Source organism: Otolemur garnettii, unplaced genomic scaffold, assembly GCF_000181295.1.
Source record: "Otolemur garnettii isolate 467f Iridium unplaced genomic scaffold, OtoGar3 scaffold00077, whole genome shotgun sequence".
In the NCBI taxonomy this organism is placed as follows: domain Eukaryota; kingdom Metazoa; phylum Chordata; class Mammalia; order Primates; family Galagidae; genus Otolemur; species Otolemur garnettii.
Window position 1 is genome coordinate 5,054,640 of NW_003852472.1, and position 9,921 is coordinate 5,064,560.

The following is a 9,921-nucleotide window of genomic DNA, read 5'->3' on the forward strand; positions in this document are numbered from 1 at the left end:
GTCAATTTCCCAAACGGAAAGTATCTCCAGGCTGCCTCCCACCCACCCCTGCCAATCTCTCCCACTTCCCAAGCTGTGTTGGTCACCCCTCGCTGGCTGCCTTTTTTTATCCATGTCTCCACGCAATTCAGACATTGGTCTCACTGCCCACGATTAGCAATACTGGCCTGTTTCTCTCCATACCCTTGGAGTCGGGGCACAGTATAAGAACTCAATAAATGCATCCTGACCATGGAATACATGAGTCTGAGGAGCCAAGTCTCGATAGAATTCTCGATGGAATGGAGCAAATATGCAGAGTAAATTCCAGATGCCAGTTAAAGGAAAATGGGCAGAGGCTCCTGCATTTTTCTTAGACAGAAACCAGCAGACCCAGGACAGAATCCAGAAGCCCCGGATCTGTCAGTCAGTCAGTGACCCTAATACAACAAGAATCCGATCTCGCAGTGGTCAAAAACACAGTGGGTTTTGTTCTGAATATAACAGTGGCACCAATTTTAAAAAATGATTTTCAGACCCACTGCAATACCAGGCTATGCCTACCAAATGCCAAACAATAAATTACAAAGGGTGGGGGGGGGAAATCAAACAAATGGGTGTTTGAGCACCATAGAGAAAAAGTAATTATATCCAGCCATATCCATCTGTGTATCGAGACACAACAAACCATTCTGTGCTTTCAGCCTGAGTAGAGAGTGCTGATTAATTGCCAGCTTCTCAAGCTCTCTAAAGTCTGTTTTTAAACTCAAAGGTCTGACATTTCAAAACATAAATGTTATGGGTTTTACACATCGTGGCCTGGTGTATTTGTCATGCAGTGATTTCAGATACATCCGCCATCCTCCACAAAAGGAAAAACTGAAGGGATGTCTTTCTAGCCAAATGATCCCACACTCATGGACTCGCACTCACTCTCTTTCTCTGTCTTGTAGAGGGCCTGGGGAAAGGGAGGCCACACAGGCCCCTGCTTAGGAACTCAGAGCCACAGGGCACCCACCTGGACTCTGGGTAAACATGACAGTCTGACTCACTCTCTTTCCTTGGACATTCCCTCATTCCTCTAGTAGCTGAGTGTAGGGGCCTCTGGGCCCAGCAAGACCAAAGCCACAGTTGTCTCCAAAAGAGTTGTCATGAAGAAAGATGCTCTCTTGTCGATGATGTGTAGAGAGATTTTCATAGGGATTACACTTAAAAGGTTTCATGCAGTGTGGAACTGCTTCTTTCTAGCTGTAAAGTTTCCACACTCACTCTCTAAGAGACACACAAATTCAAGTGACTGAATTTATAGAAATATGGCAGCCGGTTATATTGATAATAAAAACAGCTGACATTTGTTGAGCATTTAGCAACTGCCGAATTCCTTCCATGCTCTCAGCTGAATACAGTCCAGAAAACAGAGCCCATGCCAGGGAGCACACTGGTGGGAATTAAATAAGGGGAACTAGATCCTGAAGTGTAGAAATGTGCATACAAACCATAGCAGAGACTAGCAACGGCAGGAAGCTGCCGCCTTCCTTGCTTTTCTGTTCAGTCCTCAGCCACACTCAGAGCAGCTTGAACCCGTTGTGATCTCGCCAACTGTGTTCTTTGTGCTGTTGACTGTTCGCTACCTCCATGGCCCTGCCTGCCACCTCTGCCCTCCTCTTTCTGGAGAAATTCCACTTGTTTGAGGCCACCCTCTCCTTCTCCCTTAGGCTGACTTAGTGTCTCTCTTCTCTGAGCTACCAGAACTCTCAAAGAGGCAAAACATGGTTACCATCCAGCACTGAATCTCCCCACCAGAATGGGGAGAACAGTCATCTATAGTCTTTGAAGAGTGTTGGTTTGTTTGAAATAGGTGCTCAATACATAAGAGCTGAATGAATAAATGAACTAATGTTATGGCATGTGACTTTATTAATTATTTTGCATGTGAAAAAGTTCTTTGTATAGCTGAACAGTATTCCATGGCATACACATGCCACAGTTTGTTAATCCATTTACAGGTGATGGGCCTTTGGGTTGCTTCTCTGTTTTGGAGATTGTGAATTGAGCTGCAGTAAACATTCTAGTGCAAATGTCCTTGTGGTAAAATGATTTCTTTTCTTCTGGGTAGGAGCCTAGTAATGGGATTGCAGGATCAAATGGAAGGTCTACGTTTAGCTCTTTGAGGATTCTCCCTGCTTCTTTCCACAGAGGCTGTACTGGTTTGCGATCCCACCAACAGCATAAAACTATTCCCTTTTCTCCACATACTACTCAGCCATTAAAAAAAAAAAGATGGAGACTTTATTTTTTTTTTGTATTAACCTGGATGGAGCACATTCATCTTCAGAATATATCACAAGAATGGAAAATCAAATAGCCAATGTACTCAATACTCATATGAAACCAATAGAAAAACAAGTACACACACAGAGAGAAGAGAAAAACACAGGTGTACTCAAGTGGGGGAAGGAGGGACAAGGGAAATCAGTAAGGGAGGATGGAAGGGGACTGGTAAGCTCTCACCTAAGGCGTACAACATAAGGGTACATGGCACACCCCTGGGTGAAGGGCTCAACCACAACTTGAACTTTACCTTAGAAATGCAAACAATGTAACCTAACCATTTGTACCTTCATATTAACCTGAAATTAAAAATACTTAATAAAAAACGTTCTATTGATATTCTTTAGCCCTCTAAGCACTACATATGTATATATACTAACAAATAGTTTGATTAATGAAACAATGCCTTCTGAAAGAATTCTTTGTTCAGGGCAGGAGGGATGCAACTCAGCAGCTACTTCATAGATCAGATTACTCCTTGAAATTCTTTTGCTAACTTTTGCCACCTTCCTAGTCTCAGGCTAGCTGTCCACATCAGTGTGTTCTAAAACTCCAGAACTCATTGAAATAGGCTAACAGCAAATAACCAGTTAATGGACATAGTAGCCATTTTAAAAGAACTCATTGCTAAGCTAATTTTAGTTCAGACTGTGCTGGGTTTCCTTGTTGTTTGGGCCTCGGGATGGCCTCTATAATTATTCTCAAATGTAGTTTCATTGCTAAGGGAAATTCTTCTGCAGAAATCTTCCCAGCCAAGCATCTGGACCATTAAGTTCACAGAAAATTGAGTGAGAAGGTCAAGAACTGGTTTCCATTCCAGTGATGACTTGGAGGTGGGATACATGTTTCAAAACCTTGTAGCAGTGGGCTTGGAGCACTTTTCCATGTGTTTGTCCAAATTTTCCATTTTGCATAAAGATCATACATTTTTATTATAGACTGTACTATATAGTATACTTTATCATATTATAGGTGTACTACATAGATTTGACTATAGATTTTGCTATACTATAGGTTATGCTATGTATATTTTTAATTAAAAAAATTATTTGTAAAATGAAGACAAATTACATTTAAAAACCTAATTTTTCTTTTGATTTTAGAAGCAAGACCCAACATTTTGTCAGTGTAGGTAAGACAGGATAGGAACATAAAAAATGAATCCAGGACAACTGAATCTAAAGCAAACCCAGGGACTTTGGAGACATGGAGACATGTGCTGTGCATGGGCCACATATTTGGCTATAAGGTTTCAGCAGCCAGCATGAAAAAGAGTTACCTGAGTCTCTACAGCTCTAACTGTCAGATAGAAACAGTCCAATTATCCCAGGGAGGTGTGACGTTTCCTGACTCTGGGCCCAGGTAGAAACTTACATCATAAGAAGATCAGTCTTTTAAGAAGGCAGATGGTGCTGGTGGAAAGTTGGTCTCTTCTCACCGGCTGAGCATACAGCCAGCTTGCTCAGACATACCTTGCCATTGCCCCTTGGGTTTCCTGAGCCAGGCCAGAGCAGCTGCAGGGCCACCTTCCACATTATTTGTCCCATCCTGTTGTCCTACTGTCCTTGTGCTGACTCTTGGTCCTCCTCCTGTCTCTCTCTTAACTAGTCCTTCCAGTTCCATTCAACATTTATATTTACATCCCCCACTCTCCATCGCAGATCTAGCTCCTGACTAGGTGCAGCCTCTTTCCTTCATGGTAGAGGCTCTGCAAACTGGTATACGGTCTTCTACACAGGCCTTTCCTGGGCACTCACCCCAGGCATGGCCAGCTCCCCGCCCTCCTGCCCTTCTCACCAGTCCTGCATGGGTGAATAAGAGAGAGCAAACAGCTGCTGCCCAGAGTGATCAGACAGCATCCAGACCAGTGCCCCTCACAGCCAGTGCACCAAGCCTGCCAAGCTGCTTCCTATTGGCCCATAAATAGAAAAGGGCAGAAACTGACAGCAAGCATGCTGAAACATTTACAGCATTGCTGTGAAAGCCAAGTGCAGACTCCTTACAGTGCAGGGAAGGTATAGACCAGTTCAGGTGTGGCTGACTCAAGGTGAGTCACATGTAGACTGAACTGTGTACCAGGCAATGCAGGAGGACCACTTATCAGTGCCTGAGAGATTAGAAATCTTTCTCCAAATTGGCTTGGTAAGCACCATCTGCAACCACAGGCCATCTCTTGTCTCAGCATAGAAACACTATCAGGAATTGTGTTCTTACCACGTTTCAAGCACTATGCTAGACAAATTGTATGCATCCTCTCTTGGGTACACACCACCTTCTAGAGGTAAAGACCACTGGAACCCCCATCTCATGATTAATACAACAGAGTCCTAGAGAAGTTCCATAGGTTATCCTGGGTCTTGCAGATGGCAATGTAGAGAATCAAGAATTCAAACCCAAATCTGTTTGAATCCAAAACTCACACCTTTACTGTTGCCCTGAACTGTGTCTGCTGAACTTACGGAACTGGCAGGAAACCTCAGCCTGTTTCCCCCTAATGAGGAGGAAATAAGGGGTAGCTAGCTCCCCTCCCTTCCCCACCTTAATTCTATACAGTTAGAGCTTGTTATTCCTGATTTAAAAACAATCGTTCCCATGGCAACACCCACAGCTTCTCTTAGCAACCACAGCTATCTTTCACAATTTTAAGCAAGTTGGTTCAAATACAAAATCGGCGTCTGAAAGAGTTAGTAGAAGCAAAGCCAAAATGACCATTTGACCAGAGCTTAACTTTTCATGCATCTTAAGAAAATCACAGCCAAGGCTGAAAACCACTAAAATGCAGTTAGTTCTGCCAACCTGAACTGTGACTGAAAAGGGAAACGCCCAGGTTTGCAATCCAGGAAACTGTTTAGAAACTAAACAAGAACAAAATGTGAACTCTGAAATGTGAATTCTTCCTCTGATTGACAATCGATTCACCAATTGGGCATATTTAAGATTTCTAGATTGTGTTCATTTTCCATTGCTGCTATGACAAATTGTCACCAAGTTAGTGGCTTTGAAACAATACAAATTTCAAAAGTCTGCCATGGAACTCTCCAGGTTAACATCAAGGTACGGACAGGGTGCACTACATTCTGAAAGCTCCTGGGGAAAATCCTTTGTTTTGCCTTTTCAAGATTCTAGAAGCTTCCTGCTTTCTGTGACTCATGGCCCCTTCCTCCTTCTTCAAAGCCAGCAGTGTTGAGCTGAGTCCCTCTGCTACTGTTAATGACAATCCAGGATAAGCTCCCTATGTTAAAGTCAACTGAGTGACAACCTTAATTCCATCTACACTCTCATAGTTCTTCTCAGCCACGTAAGCTATCAATGCCATGAGTTCCAGCAAATATTAAGATTTCTTAAGTTCAACAGACATTCTGCTACTTTGTGAAGGATGACAGTAAATGCCTGAGTTTGAGTCTGAATTCCTGATTCATCCCTTTACTATCTTTGAGCTCTAGGGTAATGTAGGGAACTGTCCTGGGACTCCACTGTGTTGATCACAAGATGAGGATGACAATGGCATTTACCTCTGGAAGTTGGTGTGATTATGGGACAGAGTATAGCAACTTGTCTAGCACAGTACCTGATAAACCGTCAGCATGTGGCTATCTTTGGGGCCCTCTCATCCTCTCTACCACAGCAGAGATAGCTGTGTAGGCAGATTTTCTGAGAATAGTGGGGTTTCTCCTGCACATGTCCGGAAGCTCACCATCTCCTCCTCCTCAGCCCCTGTGTGCTCCTCCTCTTTGGCCTCTTCCTGGTTCATATTCCACCACAGTCATGAACGACAAAAACCAAACAGTGGCCTGAAATCTTTCCCCAGTCTTTGCCCCAAAGAGCAACAGTTAGTGTTTAGAAGGGTCATAGAACAAGGCTAGGGCGCATGAGGGATGTTACAAGGAGATGGGGGTTCTGGTATAAGGGAAACTGGCTGAGACGGTCGCATTCCTGTGGAGAGGCAGAGGCAAGGCTGCCTACCAGGGTGGGATAAGCCTGGATGGAGCAGGACAGACTCAGGGCACTGACGTTTAGCCGAAGACAAAGTAATGGATGTCAAACAAAGGAGACGGACTCTGGGAAGTGCCAACCTTCCCTAAAACACCACTGCAATTATCCAGTGAAGACATTTATGTAGCAGAACAGGAAACAAATCCCTGCAGTAATCAATAGAAACAAACCCAATGCCATAACTTAGCAGGGAGAAAGGCTTCCAGTTCTGGCTGGGCTCCTAGAGACTGAACACGCACGTCATTGACTCCTGAGTCCAGCTCCATGGTGACACCACAGAGAGACACCAAGAGGAAAAGGGCTCTCCGGGGCCTCATGCCTTATCTGCAGAGGAGAGAAATGCCCTCTGGATAAGCGAATTTATAGCTGCAAATACACTATGTCATGGGCAAATAATGGTGAGCTGCTCTGTAAAAAGCCAATGGAGTTTGGAAGAGGATGGTGCAGGGAACGGGGCTCCCAGTGTCCTGGGGAGTGGGCAGTGAAGGGTGAGCAGAGATAGTGAAGAAGGGAGAGGCTCAGGGCTGGGCCCTGTCACTTTCCAGCTCTGTGACTCAGGGCAAGCCACTCATCCCCCAGGGCCTCCCTTCCCTTGTCCGTAGAAAGGGAGTCATGGCAGCTCTCCGGTGACACCTGTGAGGCAAAACAGGGCGCGGAGCCGGGAACGCGGGAAGCACGCTCCACACTGGCTCTGGTGCTACCGCACCAACTGTCCGCACTGTAAGGCTTTGTGGGAATACCAAGAGCGAGACTGGGCATTCAGGGGTCAGCCAGAAAGGGAGGAGGGGAGAGGCCACAAACCCTCACAGGAGCCATGCCGAGACTCCAGACTCAGAGCTTCTGCTAAACAAACAGCTTGGGGTCACATTACCAAGTGGTCCTACAGGCGGCTTAAAAATCCCCTACAGAGTGCCCATAGGAGTGGATCAAAAGAGAGCTAGCAGGCCATTGGCAGTCTGCACGGAAATATTCTAGAATGTGTTGTTTTCTAGAAAAAAGTCACCCAGGACCTTTACATCCTCAGACCAACCCTGGGGTCTTCTTCTCACCATTGTCCCCCAGGTCCCCCTCTCTACACCAGTCTGTCCCCATCCCCATCCCCCATCTGTCCCAAATGCTTTGGGTCCCTCATCCTTATCCTCCAGCCTCTCCCCCACAGCTTATTCCACCCCAGCCTGTGCCACTGTGCTATAAGAGGAAATATATAATTGGTCTTTGTCTCTGGTTCCTGGCACAGAGCTTCTAAAACCACTGGAATTTCCTGAGGACTGTCTTTTGTGATTCAGAAGTCCCTTCCAGCCTTGCCAGGTTTATGCTAACCTTGTGATTAAAGGGTCGGAATTTTTAACCGCCGCTCAACCCCAGCCCCAACCAGTAGTGAAGGGAGAAGGGCTGGAGATCGACTTCAATCACCAATGCCCAGTAATTTAATCAATTCTACCTACATAATGTAACCGCCATAAAAACCCTAAACAGCGGGATTGTGAGAGTTTCTGCCTTGGTGAACACATCCCGGTGCTGGGAGCGCAGCGACGTGCCCAAGAGGGCCTGGGAGCAGAGCAAAAGACCACCTCCCCCTTGCCCTGTGCACCTCTTCATCTGGCTGTTCATTTGCATTCTTTAAAATAAACCATTAAACACAAAGTGTTTTTCTGAGCGCTGTGAAATTATAGCAAATCATCAAACGGGGGGGGGGTGGCTATAGGAACCTCGATTTGTAGGGAGGTGCAACGGGTACCCACAACTTACAATGGGCATCTTGTGGGCCTGAGCCCTCACCCTGTGGGGTCTGCGCTAACTCTAGGCAGTCAATGTGAGAATGACATCATAGGACAGCCAGTTGGTGTCTGTCTTTAGAGTTGTGGACTTCATTGGTTGGGCCCAAGGGGGAAGCCCACACATTTGGTGTCAGATGTATGCCCAGAGATAGAAGTTTTCTGCTGTCCACCCTCTGCTCTCTGGTGACTCTCTGACAGGGTTCACAGCCAAGCTGTGTCCTCAGCTGACCCCTCTCTGCCTTTCTCCAGAAGAAGAGCCGCTCTCTGATCCCGATACCCGGAGCTCCAGCCACAGGGAGCTGGAATGAAGGAAAGATGAGCAGTGCTTAAAATCTTATTCTGAAGGCAAACAGAAGACTGACGACCTATAATTTCACTGAAAAGGAAACATTTCATAAGAATGAAAGCCACTTTAAATTATTAGACCCAGAGGGACATTTAAAAGTGTGGCAGCAGTCACATCTCACTCCCCTTTGAGTTAAAAAATCACCCTTTGAAGCTACTTGCTATGTGGACTCTGGACAGACTTCCACTGACCAGCCACAGAATCCCATATGCTGGACCGTATAATCCTTACCCTAGAGTTCAACGGCATAGAGCTTATCACCAATCAGTGTTATTTCTATCAACCAATGAGAATTCCTGTCAAACCACCTTAGTTATCAATTGCCCATTCTCCTGATTTGTCCTTTTTTCCTTTAAAAGTTTGAGCTTCTATTCTCTGGAGCACTCCCCAAGGCCACTTGGATGTGTGCCCAGGCTTCAGTCCTCAACCTCAGCCCAAATAAACTCTCTCTCACTTTTGCCTTGGCTTCTTCATTTTAGTTCAGCATGCTATGAAAAACATTTCATCTAACTGTTTAAAATAAACATCTTACTTGTAAATTTCGTCAATTCTTTGAATTTGTTATTTAGCAAGTAGACCGCATAGGGAATTGTCTATAGAAAATTGGTTTGTGGAAAATTGACCAATACCTGGAACTCAGGCCCCAGATTTCTAGTCCAATTCATCTTCTTCTAAATAATACATGCCAAGATTTGGTTGTAAACTAAGTGTATGTTTCATAGTACGGTTAAATTTAGTTTCTTTTCTCTCTTTGTGTTTGGCAACTTTTTTTTTTTTTCAAACTTGCTTTCTTCTTAAAAATGCAGTGTATTTAAAATCTTAATGGCCTCATTTTAATTTGCAAGTATTCTTGCTAATGATAAAATCTACCTAATGTGAATTAAAACTAAAAGCCTGTCAGGGTAATTCACAAACATTTAAAAAAAAAACTCTGTAGCAATTCTATGAGGATTCCCTGTTAATATTCTTAAGGACTTTCAATGGATAGACTAAGTAGGACTTGGTATTAACAGAAATAGCAAACAAATTAAAATTGGACTCTTGGTAACAATTGGGGAAAATGAATATTCAAACCCTTCAGCATGAAATGGAATCTAGTTGTCCGGATGCCTCCTGCACATTTAAGGAGAGCGTCTTTATTGAATAATCGTTGTGCTAAGTATAACTTAAGAGGAATATGGAGTCACCTGACTTCACAGTATTTCTTTCAGGAATGCACAAGAGAACAACATCAATCAAATTTAAAAGAATGCAATCCTCATTTGGCACTGATGTTAGCAGCAATCTCTATTTGTGGCGTACAGCAAATTTTCATGTGAGCAAAGTAATTTACAAGAAATGTGCATTTTATTATAATTCCAGCCTAGGAGACATCTTAAAATCCATTTGCAGGCCTTTGAGACCATCCCGATGATCCATGAGAAATGTCTAAATGATCCCCCATTTCCACAGTGGATTACAACTTCAAGTGCCCATGGCTGTAAGGATAAATCC